Raw genomic sequence first — 15,583 nt, 5'->3', positions numbered from 1 at the left:
TGGGGGGTGCTTCTCAGGCTGCTCAGGGGTCTGGGTCCCACTTTAGGAGGCAGTCTGTCCTTTCTCAGATCTCCAGCTGTGTGCTGGGAGAACCACTACTCTCTTCAAAGCTGTCAGAGAGGGACATTTAAGTGTGCAGAGGTTACTGCTGACTTTTTGTTTGTCTGTGCCTTGCCCCCAGAGGTGTAGCCTACAGAGGCAGGCAGGCCTCCTTGAGCTGTGGTGGGCTCCACCCAGTTCGAGCTTCCTGGCTGCTTTGTTTACCTAAGCAAGCCTGGGCAATGGCGTCCCTCCCCCAGCCTTGCTGCCACCTTGCAGTTTGATCTCAGACTGCTGTGCTATCAATCAGCCAGACTCCGTGGGCGTAGGACCCTCGGAGCCAGGTGCAGGACACAATCTCCTGGTGTGCTGTTCTCCAAGCCCGTTGGAAAAGCACAGTATTGGAGTGGGAGTGACCCGATTTTCCAGGTGCCATCTGTCACCACTTTCTTTGACTAGGAAAGGGAACTCCCTGACCCCTTGTGCTTCCCGAGTGAGGCAATGCCTTGCCCTGCTTCGGCTCGTGTATAGTGCGCTTCACCGACTGTCCTGCACCCACTGTTTGGCACTCCCTAGTGAGATGAACCCGGTACCTCAGATGGAAATGCAGAAATCACCCATCTTCTGCATCGCTCATGCTGGGAGCTGTAGACTGGACCTGTTCCTATTCGGCCATCTTGGCTCCTACGTCTTTTTAAGTTCTTAAATAAATGTAATTTGAACATTGTTCTTAAAGGATCACATTTAAAATTAATCCCCTTCTCCCCCAATAATTTAAGGGTGGTAACCAAAGAAAACCTCTTGAACCAAGGATACATATATTTATTTCATCTCATAGAAATTTATAGCATTTTTTCTGGGCAGTTTTGTTATATTACTCAGTAAATACAAAAAGCAAGAAAGTATATTTCTATTTTTTTAGAACTTGCCCCAGATAAAGGAAAAGAAAAGAAGACAAATGAAAGTTTATTCTATACCCTGTTTTTCCGTGTGTTCTTATGCCACCAGGCCACAATATTCCAAATTGGAGAACATTAATTATCTTAGCTGTGGAACTCTACACAGTATTTCTGTGGGCTAAAACTGGGTATATTAAACTCAAATCTTTTAAGACTTCCTTTCAACTACCTCTCTCTCTTTCACCACTGGCACCATATAGTGCTACTAATTCTGTTTCCAAATTGTAGTTTGGAGTATAGAAACAATCACGCCAGGTTCATTATGCAACTCCATTTTAAAGTTTCCAGTCTTTTTCCTTCCATCAGACTCTCCTCTATCCTCTTAGTTAGTTTCCTCCTTTCTATGTGGTAGCAAAACATCATTCTTGCTGTCATTGACAGATAGCTAGTAACTCAATCTATTTTCCATGGCTTTAAAACTATGAGTTTTCCCACTCACTCCCCACTATCAGATATGCACACCCGACTCTCCAACTCTTTCTCATAGTAAATAGTGACAATAGTCCATTTATATACTGAGACAGTAATATTTGCCTAAAGAAAGTGAGTCTATTAGTCCTTCATATTACACATTCCAGGAATCACAAGCCAAATCATGGTCTATGTGAATGGCACTTGCAGAGTCAGGCAGTGCATAGACATTTACAGGGATTACAGTGACAGTGACCACTCTGCATAGTTGTACAAAAGGACATTTTTGCAAGGATATAAAAAATATGTTATCAGCCAATTAAGTGGGGTGTGGAAGATACACTAAAGCTTTGCCGAGGTTACAGGACAGTTCTGGCAGAGATCCGTCAGTCTGCATACCAGTGTCTAATTTCCAGATTTTGCGTAGTTCCAAATCCCTTTCACCAGATATCTTAGAATGTCTACATTTTCTGACTGCATCCGACTTCTTTCTCCTGCTTCATCCAAGTTGTATATCTTCCCCTTGTAGGTAGTTCTAAGCTTCTTCTAGAGTCCGCCTTGTTGTCTAACTGTCCACTGCCTTCTACTAACTTGTTTGAGCTCACCTTCCATCCACTATTGTCAACACATACAAATGTATATTATGCCTAGAAAGAGATAAAGGTATTTCTTATCAGCTATTAACCATTTCTCATATAAATAATTACATGATACTGAAATGATTGCTCCAAATACATATACATATGAAAACCAGATGCTAGCATTCACCAAAGCTTATTTCTCATAAGAATCTGCAGGAGCAATTTTTATTAATCAAACTTACAAAGTATCTATTTTTTAAATGATTAATAGAGAACTAAGATATGTTAGCTAGTAAGTTCCCATGAGCACCTGCTTGTGCTGAAAACAATTATTCTCTTTTCATTCTCTTTTCAGAAAAAAAGAGAAAAAAGTAACTAGCATTTATCTTTGTAGTGGTTCATTCAGAACTATTCATAGTGTTTTGCATTGCATTATCTTGCCCTTCACTGTGCCTTTTCAAGAAGATCACAGAGTATTAACACTAAAAGAAATATTTGGGCCTACAACAATTAAGGGAAATTCCTTTGTCTATGGTGGTTAACCATAACCCACAGTCACACAGCAGAGTGAGGTCTAGTGTTCAGTGATTCTGAATTCCCGCAATATTGTATCATTTACCTTTACAAAATAGATGCAAACTAAGAAATATTCCTTTTAGTTTCTTGGCCTGCCAATTCAGTTAAATGGAGACTTGTGATAACATCATATTCCCTCTTCTGATTTAAGAGCTTTATTCACTGGCACTTGTGTGGGCCATGAATCAACCTATGGAATTAGAATAGGTCTACTTAGTAAATTTTCTCACCATTATTATAATCTTTTTGATAATAATGATTTATTAAAGCTTCCTACTGGTGATGTAACTTCTTCAGTTCTACAGAAACCGTGAAAACGCTGGTAGGTTCTTGAAGTTTATGAGCAACACCTGCAGGATATTTTATGAATCTCCATACTTGTTATGGTTTATACAATAAAAACTTTACTTTCTGGTTGGATGTTAATACTATCTTAAATATTCTTACCTTTTCATCCATCATCTTCCTGAGAAGTTTGTGTTTGTTTGCTGCTTTTTTAAATTTTTTTCAGAGACAGGGTCTTCCTATCGAGCCCAGGCTGGCCTTGATCTCCTGTGCTCAAGTGATCCTCTTGCCTTAGCCTCTTGAGTAGCTAGAACTACAAGCATGCACCAGTGTGCCTGGCTTGGTTTTGCTTTTTGAGGCACTGGAGAAGGGGAAACAATTCTTTCCTAATGAAGTGATTGACTTTTTAATACTTCAGTGGAAAACTAAAATGAACTGCTTGTTCTCATAAGTGGGAGTTGAACAATGAGAACACATGGATCCAGGGAGGGGAACATCACACACTGGGGCCTGTCGGGGGATGGGGGGCTAGGGGAGGAATAGCATTAGGAGAAATTCCTAATGGAGATGACGGGTTGATGGGTGCAGCAAACCACCATGGCACATGTATACCTATGTAACAAACCTGCACATTCTGCACATGTATACCAAAACTTAAAGCAAAAAAAAAAAAAAAAAAAAAAACTAAGGTAGACTGCAATACAGAGATTCTGGGCAGTCAGCTAGGTTCATTCACTAACCATGCAACTTGCTACTATTGATCAGTTTACATCACAAACTTGTATTGCAGCAATATTAAAACATTTTATACATCAAAGAATTTCATGTTGGTTTGTGAATTGCCAAAACTGCAAATATTCAAAAATACAAGAATTTATTGATTTTGAGCAGGTACCAAACATGTCCTGCCTAGCATTCACCTGAAATTACCACAGCTAGACTTTCCCCATTACTTTTCTTAGAGTCTCAGGGGAAAGTAACTCTTAACTCCATGCCTATGCTCCAGTCATGCCATTTATGACCTAAAGCAACAGGAGGGAAAATCTCCTTTCTCAGACTTAGCTGTTCCTTCTTGTTCTTGGGTCCTTTTAAAAAAAACAACAGGAAGGAAAAAAGAAAAAAAGAAACATACAGTCGGAAGCCTGAAGCTGCAACACAAATAATGATTATTCCTGTCAAGGTTTAGCTGTGGTTGCTAAGTTACTGGCCTGTTCTGAAAAACCTTGAAGTATGGGACACATTAGGAGCTCGTTAGGTCCTGGTGACTTGCTGTAAATGTACAATTTGTCTCTGTGCTAAACACACTTCAAAAATAACAATAAAACCCCACATGGCTTAAAATTTGTGACCTTTCTCTTTCTTATTTCATTTCTCCTCCCCCTCACCCAACATTTCATAGTCTTGTATTATTTTGAAAGCTAGGCCATTGGAAAAATAAACAGAAGCATTTTGCAATGGATGGGAAGAAGATATATTAATTTAAAGCCTATGGCATTTAATGAAGGTGTTCACAGAGAAAACCACATGAAGGCTTGAGGAAAACTAAAATACAACTTTCTAATAATTGTTTACAAAGCAAGCTGCAGGGCCATCAGCTTACTTTCAGAGAGTATCTATAGTACGTGTGTACCAGGCTTCAAGATGTTTCAGGAATAGAAAGCATTTGACTATTTTATCTTATGCTTGTCTCCATTTTCTGTTTATATCATTAATGTCATTTGTCTAATTCATAGATCTTGGAATAAACCTAGTGATTTCTATTTGCAATTCAAAATTCGGATTTGTGTGGAATATCACATTCTTGAGGCCAAACTTGGTTATGGTTTCAATACGAAATCATTTTAATTTCCATGGATGCAGGCTTGTTTCCACTCACACTATTTTAGTGCCCCTTGCTGCAGGTTTTAACTTCCTCAAGTTTGAATAAGTTGTAACATGTTAGTGGGAATGAACTTACAGAGAAAGTAAAGTTGGGAGGAAAAGGGGTAGGAGAAAGCAGGAAAAGAGGGGGTAAAGGGTGGGTATCAGAGGAGAAGATATCTTCAGGCAGTCCCTAGCCGTTGCAAAACTGGCAAATTGTAAAGATAGGAAGTAACCATTGTGGGTGTTTCTGTGACTACCCAAATAATTAAAACAAGACTCTATACGCATTTGGGAAGTAGAATCTAAGACCTGAAGGTAAGGCTTACAAAGGGAAATCAATCACATTTTATGTGCCAACTTTATAAATCTATGTTAATCTTAAACCATGTTGGTCTACAATCTGAGAACTTTCTGATATGCTTAGATCTGAACTGTTTCAAAAGGAATATCTTTTATGCTCTTCTGCCAATAATGAATCAGAATTTAAATGGTATTAAGAAATCTCAAATCAGAAATAATACTAGATGAAATGCTTTTCTCATTATACACACACACACACACACACACACATATATACAACTTTTCCTTTCTCAATTAACTTATCTTTCTGAGAGATTGCCTCCCATAACTATTGGAATCACCTTGCTTCTCTCTCCTTTGCCCAAAATAATGCTCTGGATTCTTTCAAAGCATCTTTGCCATTTTCATCAATATTCAGTTTCCAAAATATCTCTCCAATTGCTCTATAGTTCTTTGAAAAGCATGATTTAATATATGACACATTCTTAAATTAACCAAACTTTCTAATCAAAAAAGAATCTCAACATTAAGCCTTTATTCCTCTTAGTGAGAAAAAAAGAAAACAAAAGACATATTTTGGAAGGTGGAAGATACCATGTATCATCAAGAACAGACTCTAATTCGTTTCTTACTTTTTCCAACTCTACCTTTTATTCCAACATATATATATTTTTTTAGACTGTCTCACTCTGTCACCCAGTCTGGAATGCAGTGGCACGATCTTGGCTCACTGCAACCTCCGCCTCCTGGGTTCAAACGATTCTCATGCCTCAGGCTCCTGAGTAGCTGGGGTAACAGGCACCTACCACCACGCCCAGCTAACTTTTGTATATTAGTAGAGACAGGGTTTCACCATGTTGGCCAGGCTGGACTTGAACTCGTGACCTCAAGTGATCTGCCCTCCTCGGCCTCCCAGTGTGCTGGGGTTACAGTCATGAGCCACCGTGCCCAGCCCCAACATAATATTGTTGTAAATTGTGGTTTTTTTTTTTTCTGGTGTTAGAAATCATTCGTGATTGTAGTGGACTGAGTTAATTGATTATATCTGGCTGTGCTGCACATGGTAGGTTCTGTTAATAGATGCCAATTGCCTAGGCCCAGGTGTAGATGTGCAACTTAGGCTTTACCAATCAATGACTACTATTTAAGCAGGATCAGTCAGAATTTCTTCTGGAATTGATACACAGATGTTGAGAGAAGGAGTTTTCCTCTCTATATACTGTGTTTACTAAATTGGGAGGATGTGAACCTGTAACTGATAGTTGCCATCTCTAAAGAAAGCCTTCTACAACAGCATAAAGCTCAATAAAGACAAGCAGAGTTGAAAGGCAGGCGGTGTGAGTCTTGACAGCACAGTATCAGGGTTCCAGTACCTGAAGCCCTTATTCTACCAGCTTTCTGGATCCTGCTTCATCACTTCCCTACCTCTACATTCCCACTACAATAGAGACATTCCCACTAGCAGAAATATTAATATCATTCATCTTAAAACCAAGGCAAAAAATAATTTTATAGCATCTCTAATCATTAGCTCATTTGTCTACAAACTTCGCAAAAGAGTAGTCAGTCTTACAATCACTGACTCCAATTCTGCACATCCCCTTTCCACTTTGTAGGTTTCAGTTATGTTATTTTTTGTTCACACAGAAAAGTATATGTAACATGTTTTACATTGTGAAGCATAATAACACAACTTAAGGATTATAATATTGCCAATTCTATTTTACTTTCCTCTGTGTTCCTTTCTATATACATTTCTATATACTTTCTATATACATTTCATTGCCTTCCTTAGACAAAAGATAACGGCTATCATAAGAAATGATGAGTTCATGTCCTTTGTAGGGACATGGATGAAACTGGAAACCATCATTCTCAGCAAACTATTGCAAGGACAAAAAACCAAACACTGCATGTTCTCACTCATAGGTGGGAATTGAACAATGAGAACACATGGACACAGGAAGGGGAACATCACACACCGGGGACTGGTGGGGGGAGGGGGGAGGGATAGCATTAAGAGATATACCTAATGCTAAATGATGAGTTAATGGGTGCAGCACACCAACATGGCACAGGTATACATATGTAACAAACCTGCACATTGTGCACATGTACCCTAAAACTTAAAGTATAATAATAAAATAAAATAAAATAAGATAATGGCTATCTTACATTTTAAGTATATATTTCCTTTCCTTTTAATTATTAAGAGTTTTACCACATATATATTTTTCCATAAATAACATACTACCTCCTTTGAGCTACTCCACTGGGGCTTTCTCCATTTTCACTGATACTGCCCTTGTTCTGATCACCAGCCATCTTCACATTTCAAAACCCAATCACGAATTCTCAGCCATCATTATCTTGTCCTATCAAGAGCACTGGACATGTTTCGTTAATTGCTTTTCCTTTGAGCATCTCTCTTGGTCTCTGGGGAACCCCTCTGTACTTAACCTCATCTGGGTTTCTACCTACCTTATTCAATGATCCTTCTCAGTCCCTTTGGAGGGACGTTCTTTTTTTTTTCTCTAACCTCTGTAACTGTTGGAGATTCCTAGGGCTCGGACACTTCTGGTTTATCTAAATTCACTTCCTAAGTGACCTCATCTAGGCCTTATCTATAGAGTTGATACTTCGAAATACATATTCAAAATACTCTTCTCTAAATTCAAGGTGTGTTTATCCAGTGGACAATTCTGTGTCTTGGACTTTCTGAGCTCTGTATCTCCTCATTCTTCCACAGTCTTTCCATTGAAGTACATGCTAACCGTATTGTGTCAGTTGCTTAGACCAAAACCTCTGAAACAAGCTTGGCTCCTCTTTCACACCCACATTCAAACCACCAGCGAATCCTATTTTCTCTACCTCAAAATATATCCAGATTCTAACCTCTTTCTATTGTGCCATTGTTACCATCCTGGTACAAATCACCATCTTCTCTCTCCTGGACTATTGTAATGACCAAATTCCTAGTTTCTCCTCCGCTGTTCTCCTTGTTTTTTTTGTTTTTTTTTTTTTTTTTTTTTTTTTTCTCCATGTAGCAGACAGATTGATCTTTTAAAAATTAAGTCACATCATATTATATCTCTGAGCAAAACCTGTTGACAGCTTTCCATCTTGCTCAGAGTAGAAGTTAAAACCCTTAATACAACTTAGGATGCCCTTTGTGATCTTATTCCAGCTCTGTATCTGACTTTATCTCCTGTACTCTTGCCTTCATTTCCTCTGCCCCAACCATAAAGGACTATGTCCTTTTTCTCAAACATGCCAAACCTGTTCCTGTCACAGCCTTGGGATCTACTGTCCTTTCATATGACACAGTCTGCTTCTTTACAAGGTTCTCAATCTGTGCCCTATTCACATCCTGGGCTGGATAATTCTTTGTCACGGTGGCCTTCCTGTGCCTCATGAGACGTTTGCCGAGTCTCTTGTTCTACTCACTAGATGCCTGTAGAACCAGTTGTGATAACAGAAAATGTCTCTACTCGTTGACAAATGTCCCTGGGGAGAAAAGCCATGCCCAGTTGAGAATCACTGGTCTAAACCCAAGTTAATGTAACAAGAAAAGGGGCTATCTGTATTGTTGATTATTATAGGACCAATGTACAATAAATCCTCAAAAATATTCATTAAGTGAATGAAAGCATGGATTCTGTGAAGTATCCCAATATTTTTTCCATTAATATGAGCTAACAAATTATCTTTTTGCTTAACTTTGTTTGAAATGACTTTCTGTGTCTTACAAAGGAAAGATTTGTTGGAATAATTGAAAGATGTAAAAAGAAAATGTATGATTGTGTAAAGAAGTGGATTTTCAAGATACAAAAATAATTTATTTAAAATAGCTAGATTTTTATATTGACGGACCAGGATAAATGTAGTCTGGGGAAATAGTGTTTAAAATTGCAATTTTTTTAGGAATTAAAATAGTTGGTTCTCCAATATGCACTCTGCTGATGCTCAGAAGTGTCACTCACTACACTTTACTCAGTAAAATTCTTTTGGCAACCTAATAATAAGATGCTTCTTTGAACACAAACGTATTGAAAAACAGTCCATCTTCCATTCATTCTCTAATCCTTTATTGAAACATTGATACAGTACAGTTCTTCTGAAGTAATCTTTGGAGCTACATACGTGACTACAGCAGCAACTTTGCTTTTTAGGGGTTCATAGTTTATTGAAAGAGAACTTATATAAAAAGATAGTTACAATAAACTGAGAGACCCTTTACATAAAGATGTGTGTCTATAGCTATATCTATATGTGTATCTATAAGTATAAGCACATAGGACAGTTAGCCTCACTTAGGAAGCTCAGAGAGGTGGCATTTGCCCTGGAGTTTTGCACAATAAATATGTGATTGAATAAGGTGTTTACCTGGTGAGAAAAGGAAGGAAGATTATTTCTGGCAGAGAGAACAGCATGTGAAAGGCTTGGAGGTGTGATATAATTTGACCTATAGAGAGAATCCCTCAGGAGTATATGTGGCTGGATTGTACAATGTGTAAGGAAGAAGCCTGAGAAAAGAAAAAGTTGAGATAAATGAGGCCAGGTCATAAAGGGGCCTTATAAGTTTCATTAAGGTATGTGTATGTGCATGTGCACTTTATCCTGTATATAAGTCATATCCATCCCAGTTTTTTAGGGAAAAGAGTTATATGCTCAGATGCATGTTCAAGAAGACCACTCTTCATGTTTGTGGTTAATATATGGTGAGGAAAGACATGAAGTGAAGGATGTTCACCTAATAGCCTACCACAATCTTCTAAGGAAGGAAAATAAGGAATTGAACTAAACCACGAACAATGGGCCTTACAAGGTGACTGTGGATTTCAGCAATATTTGTATGAGTGAATCCACAAGTCAAGGTGATTGATTGGCATGTAAAAGAGAAGAAAGAGTAAAAGGTGTCCCTGAGGATTCTATTTTGGGAAATTTAGGAATGAAAGAACTGTGTGGCAGTGATCACCTGGAAAAAGAGGAAGACAACCTGCCCCTGAGATCCTGTTATAATAAGAGCAATGCTTGGTGTTCAGATTCTTTTCTAGTTGCTATGAATACTGATCACATTTATTCAGATGGGAAATTCAGGTGGAGTAGGAAAAATATTAAACATCTGGGGTATCTCTGTACCAATGTCATTTTTAAAAAACAATATTGCTTTGAAATCTTGATGCTGAAATTAAAAAAAGGCAGACTCTTAAAATATCAGCTGTCTTTGGCGAGGAATCCTTTTAAAGAGTAACGCTCAACTTTGCATGTTTATGAACTCCTTCACGGACAGTCACGGCAACTTATTTTTTGGCATCAACCCATCTCTATGAGTTCTCCACTTTTATGTGCGTCTCACATAAACCAAATTACATGTGTGACTTGGCAAGTCTTAGATGTGTGCCTGTTTGTGAGTTAACACTGCCACCTAGCATCTGAAGGGGATTTTTGTTTGCCTTCTAAAGAAAATCCAATTACTCCTCCAGGCATCAGTGCCAGAACTCCTACCTTGAAAGGAATGTGTTTACGATTAATTAGCGTTGCAGGTGAAGAGCTTCTCATTGTTACATCAACATTTCGGCGTGTTGTGCTAAACATTCGGAGTGTCCATCACTGGAAAGTGGCAGAGAGAAGTTAGGACAGCAGCGTGTTTGTGTGTCTTCTGAGCATGCACGTGTGTTTCACTTCAGAGATGGAGAGGAAAAAAGGGAAGGAGGGAGGCAACCTACAGAACAATGAAAACCACGCAGCTGGACCTGCAGGGGAGTCAGCAGCAAATCACCAAAGAATGGAAGAGTTGGCAAGAGAGGGAGTGGTGGGGGCAGAAGGGATTTAGCAACATAGAGAAACATGGAAGGAAAGGGAAGGAGGGGAAATGGTATAGGCAGATAGATGACACAAAAATATAAATATGTGAGTCACTGAAAGCAAAAAAAACCTTTTCAATATCTTTTTCCTTTTCTCTCTTCTCTCGTTTGGCTGAATGCATCACCGCAAGTTGGCTAGCCTTACTGCTTAGAACCAGCATTTCTTGGTCAAGGCTTAAGTGTTTTTCTGTTTTTGTTTTTTTTTTCTGATTTGCATTTCTTGGGTTTGAACACAGTGTTCGTTAGTGCTTCATTAGTTTTCATTTGTATAATAACATGAATCAAAGATAGGTACTTAAGTTCAGTTATTATTAAACTTGTCTAAAGGAACTTTGGGGTTCTGAATTCTAAGCTGCATGTGCGTGTGTTCAGGATTTTACAAAGATCACAGAAGTATGCCCCCTTGTGCCTCTAGGTGTTTTGCAAAGATGTCAAAAAGCAAATTTTATACAGTACTTTGAGCTAGGTGTGAGAACACCATTATTTCTCCCTGATACCCTCTGCTGTGACAGTTTTATGTTTAAAAGTCTTTAACAGTTTGCTTTAGGGAAATGTGTTTACATCTGAAAGAAAGCGCCCAGGTCTTGATTCCTATTGTGTTTCCTTACCAGAAACAACCGTACACCAGATTCACAATTTATCACTGTCTGACTTTTCTTTCCTGGGTTGCTGTCTTTTTTCTTGTCTTGCTTTCTTCCTTTCTTCACTTCCTCCAGTGTAAACAAATTAATATTCCAATCCCCTAATGTCCATATCTGTGCTTCTCGTACTGTATGTATTTGTGAGTGTGTGTCTGTTTGTTCCAGGCAACTATGAAGGATTGAGTAGTTCCATTCCAAAGTTCTGGCAAATTCCCAGACCTGGCAAATTATCAGAGTCAGGAACAAAATTCAGGTAACTCTAGTCACTTGGCTGTTGCTGTTCCCTACACTGACCTGTCTTCTTCTCCTGCTGTGACTGTCCTTGGTTCTGTCACCTGTCCCCAGGGATACTGTTTTTGTAGTTTCTCACCAAGCTAGCTCAGCACTTGCTCCTCCTAAAGCTCGAGAAAGCCTTAAAAAAAAATCAAGTTCAGAATAATCCTTTCCATCAGGCCATTCCACACTTTGCCACACATTATTTTCTTCTTTTAATGGGCTGCTGTGTATTTGTGTTGACTTACTCAAAAGTAGCATCTAATCAGGCTTCTGTTTGGGGGAAGGATAAACCCACTCATGCTCTTGTGGTAGAACACTCAGAAGTACAACTGTATGCCCCCATGTTTATTGTCCTACTGTGCTACCTTAATGTAACTCATGAGAAGCAACTGCTTCTCCACACTGTCCTTCCTTCTAGTTCTGTAATCTCCATGTAAAAAATTCACATGAACCCAACCTCCTATAACCAGGGCTGCAGCAAAACCAGCTGGCAGCAGAGCTGCATTGGGCAGGGCAGCAGCAAGAATTAGAATCATTCATCTTCTTTCTTTCCATTGGCAGTCGGGGGAAGGCTGGGTGGAAAGGTTATGAATTGCCACATTTCCAAGGCAACCACAAGTCTGAGGATTTAGGAAGGTACTGACATGATGACACAGGTTAAGATATGTGTCAGGGGTCTCTACCTTTTTGCATGGCAATTCTGTGCTTTTGTAATTTACACTTCATTCATAGACATGTACTCTAGGATTTCATTCTGGCATCAAGGCAAGTTGCTTCCTGCATAGCACTGTGCAGATTTAACCCTTTATTAAATCATCTGGACTCTTTTTGGTACTGACTGAATTTGGTGATTTATAGATTAATTTCAAAAGCAGATTTTAAAAACTTTTTTGGGGGGAAAATTCACTTACTTAAATTACAGTGCCAGATATTTAAAGAGATATTCAGCATTTTGAATTTCAGGGGGAAAAACACAACTCTCTCTCTCTTACCCTTCATCCCGAGTATTCTTAGAATTCTAAACACCATATGTTTCAGTGCCTATGAAATGCTCAGATAATAAAATGTTTATAGTTGAAGTTGACTCATGAAGCATGTGTTCGTTATGAAAAGAAATTGCTAGGTGGGGGTTGAAAATTTACAACAGACATCAACAGGAAGAGATAGTGGTGCAAATCACACTAAGACATAGAGCTTTTCATATTAAATGAATCTGATGTACCATTTAGAATGATCAACACTTGGAGACAATACAGAATTCACAGAGAACGGCTTCAAAGAGTATTTTGTACATAATACGAAAACCAGGAGTTAATTTTTCCCCCAACCTCAACCAGACATCAGGGTCTATTCTGAAACATTGTAATAAAGAGGACTGATACTGTTTATTTTAAAGTATCTTTTTTTCTTATTTATTTTTTATACTCTCTTAAAGAGGGCAGCTATATACATAGAACATGAAATTATGTATAATTTACACATCAGGGGTTAATAGTGGGTTCTTTCTTCATTTAAGCCTTTTAATGCTTTGGGGCTTCGTTATCCTAATCTATGAAATGGAATGAGGGTGCTTTAAATCCTTAGTTACAAATGAAATTATAGATATTTATGTTCTTTTCTGCAGTTTAGTTATATTCTTCACATCAACCTTATTCTCTATAACATATGCATATGTAGCACTTTTTAAATGCAGATGGCACAATCTCTGGAGCTATAGAATGAAGGTAGTATTTATCTCAGAATTTCTATACCTCTGATTACCTAAATACACTAATAGAAAAATTGGGCTGAAAAAACACAGTAACTAAGCAAGATCCTCGCATAGTCACACTAAGTATTGAAACTCCAGAAAATGTATTAACCAACATACAATTACTTAGGGAAAGGCAAAGAAAACTGGGTGTAAAACAAAAATGTTTTTTTACATGTTTATTCCTTTGCCATAACATTTCCAGAAGGCAAATTTCTGAAAATAGGAAGATGTTTCCGACTCAGTTCATAAACCACTACTTCAGGAACACATTTTCCTTGCTTCCTGGCTGGGGCACTATTGGAAGACTATTATTCATGGGTATAGATCACATTTCTGCAAGTGTGGTATACAGAGGTGCTGACTGCCTTTGTTTGAGACATAGTGATAGTATCACCTTCCAGAGCAAAGGGAAGGTTTGTGTAGTATATGTTATAATAAAGATAATGTCTCTTTCCAGGGCAAAGGTCAGGCAGGCTTATTGTCCATTATAGAATATTTAAATTTCCCAGGCTTTGAGTTATCCCTTTAAAATGCAACCTACTATGTATTCAAGTGTATCCTGGCTTTCTTCAAGTCATCGTGTGGAAATCAGGGCTTAGGGAACCGCACAAATGCAGATACTCTGGTTAGTGCTACTGCTGTCAGTAATAAAGTTCTTTTTCACTTGCCCAAGACTCTCGTGTATTTTGCGAGCATCCAGGAAATGGAGGTAGACTAATTTGTTAACTGAGAAGTAGGGGAAAATCTCAGACCCTTTGTAAGTCTTGATAAACAGCAGCTTGTATTTTCCCTTGGTCCTAGCTCCGGGTCTCTATAGCTACAGTCCTTGATGTTTGATAGATATGGGCCCAGTATTGCTTTCATCATTTCCTGGCTGTCAGGTGGTGTTTATGAGTTGAATTGTATCCCCCCACTCAAAAATAAATTCATCCGTTGAAGTCTTAACTCTCAGTACCTCAGAAGGTGATCTTATTTGAAAATAGGGTCATTGCAGATGTAATTAGCTAATTAAGATGAGGTTATTAGGATGGCCTTAATGCAATATGCCTGGAGTCCGTATGAAAAGAGGAAATTTGGACACAGAGATGCACATATGGGAAGTGCCAAGGGAAGATGAAGACAGGGGTCAAGGTGATGCTTCAACAAGCCCAGGAATGCCAGATTGGTTAAAACAACAACCACAACAACAACAACACCAGAAGCTGGGTGTGAGGCACAGAACAGGTTCTTCTTGATAATTCTCAGAAGCAACCAACACTGCCAAAGCCTTGATCTCTGGTTTATAACTTCCAGAGCTATAAGAAAATAAATTTCTGTTGTTTAAGCCACCCAGGTTACAGCAGCCCTGGAAAACCAAAACATGTGCTGTGCACCATGCTGAAAGCTAGGCACATCGAAGTGAACAAGATACAGTCCAGGCATGGCGGCTCATGCCTGTAATCACAGGACTTTGGGAGGCTGAGGCGGGTGGATCACATGAGGTCAGGAATTCGAGACCAGCCTGGCCAATGTGGGGAAACCCCATCTCTACTAAAAATACAAAAATTAGCCAGGCATGGTGGCGGGCGCCTGTAATCCCAGCTACTTGTGAGGCTGAGGCACGAGAATCGCTTGAAACTGGAAGGCGGAGGTCGCAGTGAGCCCGGGATCTGGGCAATGCAGACATAGTGCCTGCTCTCAAGTATATACAATCTAGCATTAGATTATAAACCAATAAATACATAAAATAAAACTATTTATTTTAGTGTGTCAGGAAATAAAGAATATGCTACAAGAGAAAATTGGTGATAAGGACCAGTGATCACTTTAGATAAGATCAGGAAAGACTTTTCTCAGGATGCAACCTATAAGCTGAGACCTGAAAGAGTCTTCCATTCAAAGAAGTTTAGGGTTGGGAGGTTGACGAGGGAGTGATAGCCTATGTGAATCCAGAAAAGAATGACAGCTTCGAGTATGCTAGGAACAATAAAAACAAAATATTTTTATCTTAGTGATTCTGGGAAGAAGGGCAGGAGGTCAAGCAAAAGTACAC

Source organism: Symphalangus syndactylus, chromosome 21 (genome assembly GCF_028878055.3).
Source record: "Symphalangus syndactylus isolate Jambi chromosome 21, NHGRI_mSymSyn1-v2.1_pri, whole genome shotgun sequence".
Lineage (NCBI taxonomy): Eukaryota > Metazoa > Chordata > Mammalia > Primates > Hylobatidae > Symphalangus > Symphalangus syndactylus.
The sequence above is the reverse complement of the archived record's forward strand: the minus strand, read 5'-3'. Positions refer to the sequence as shown.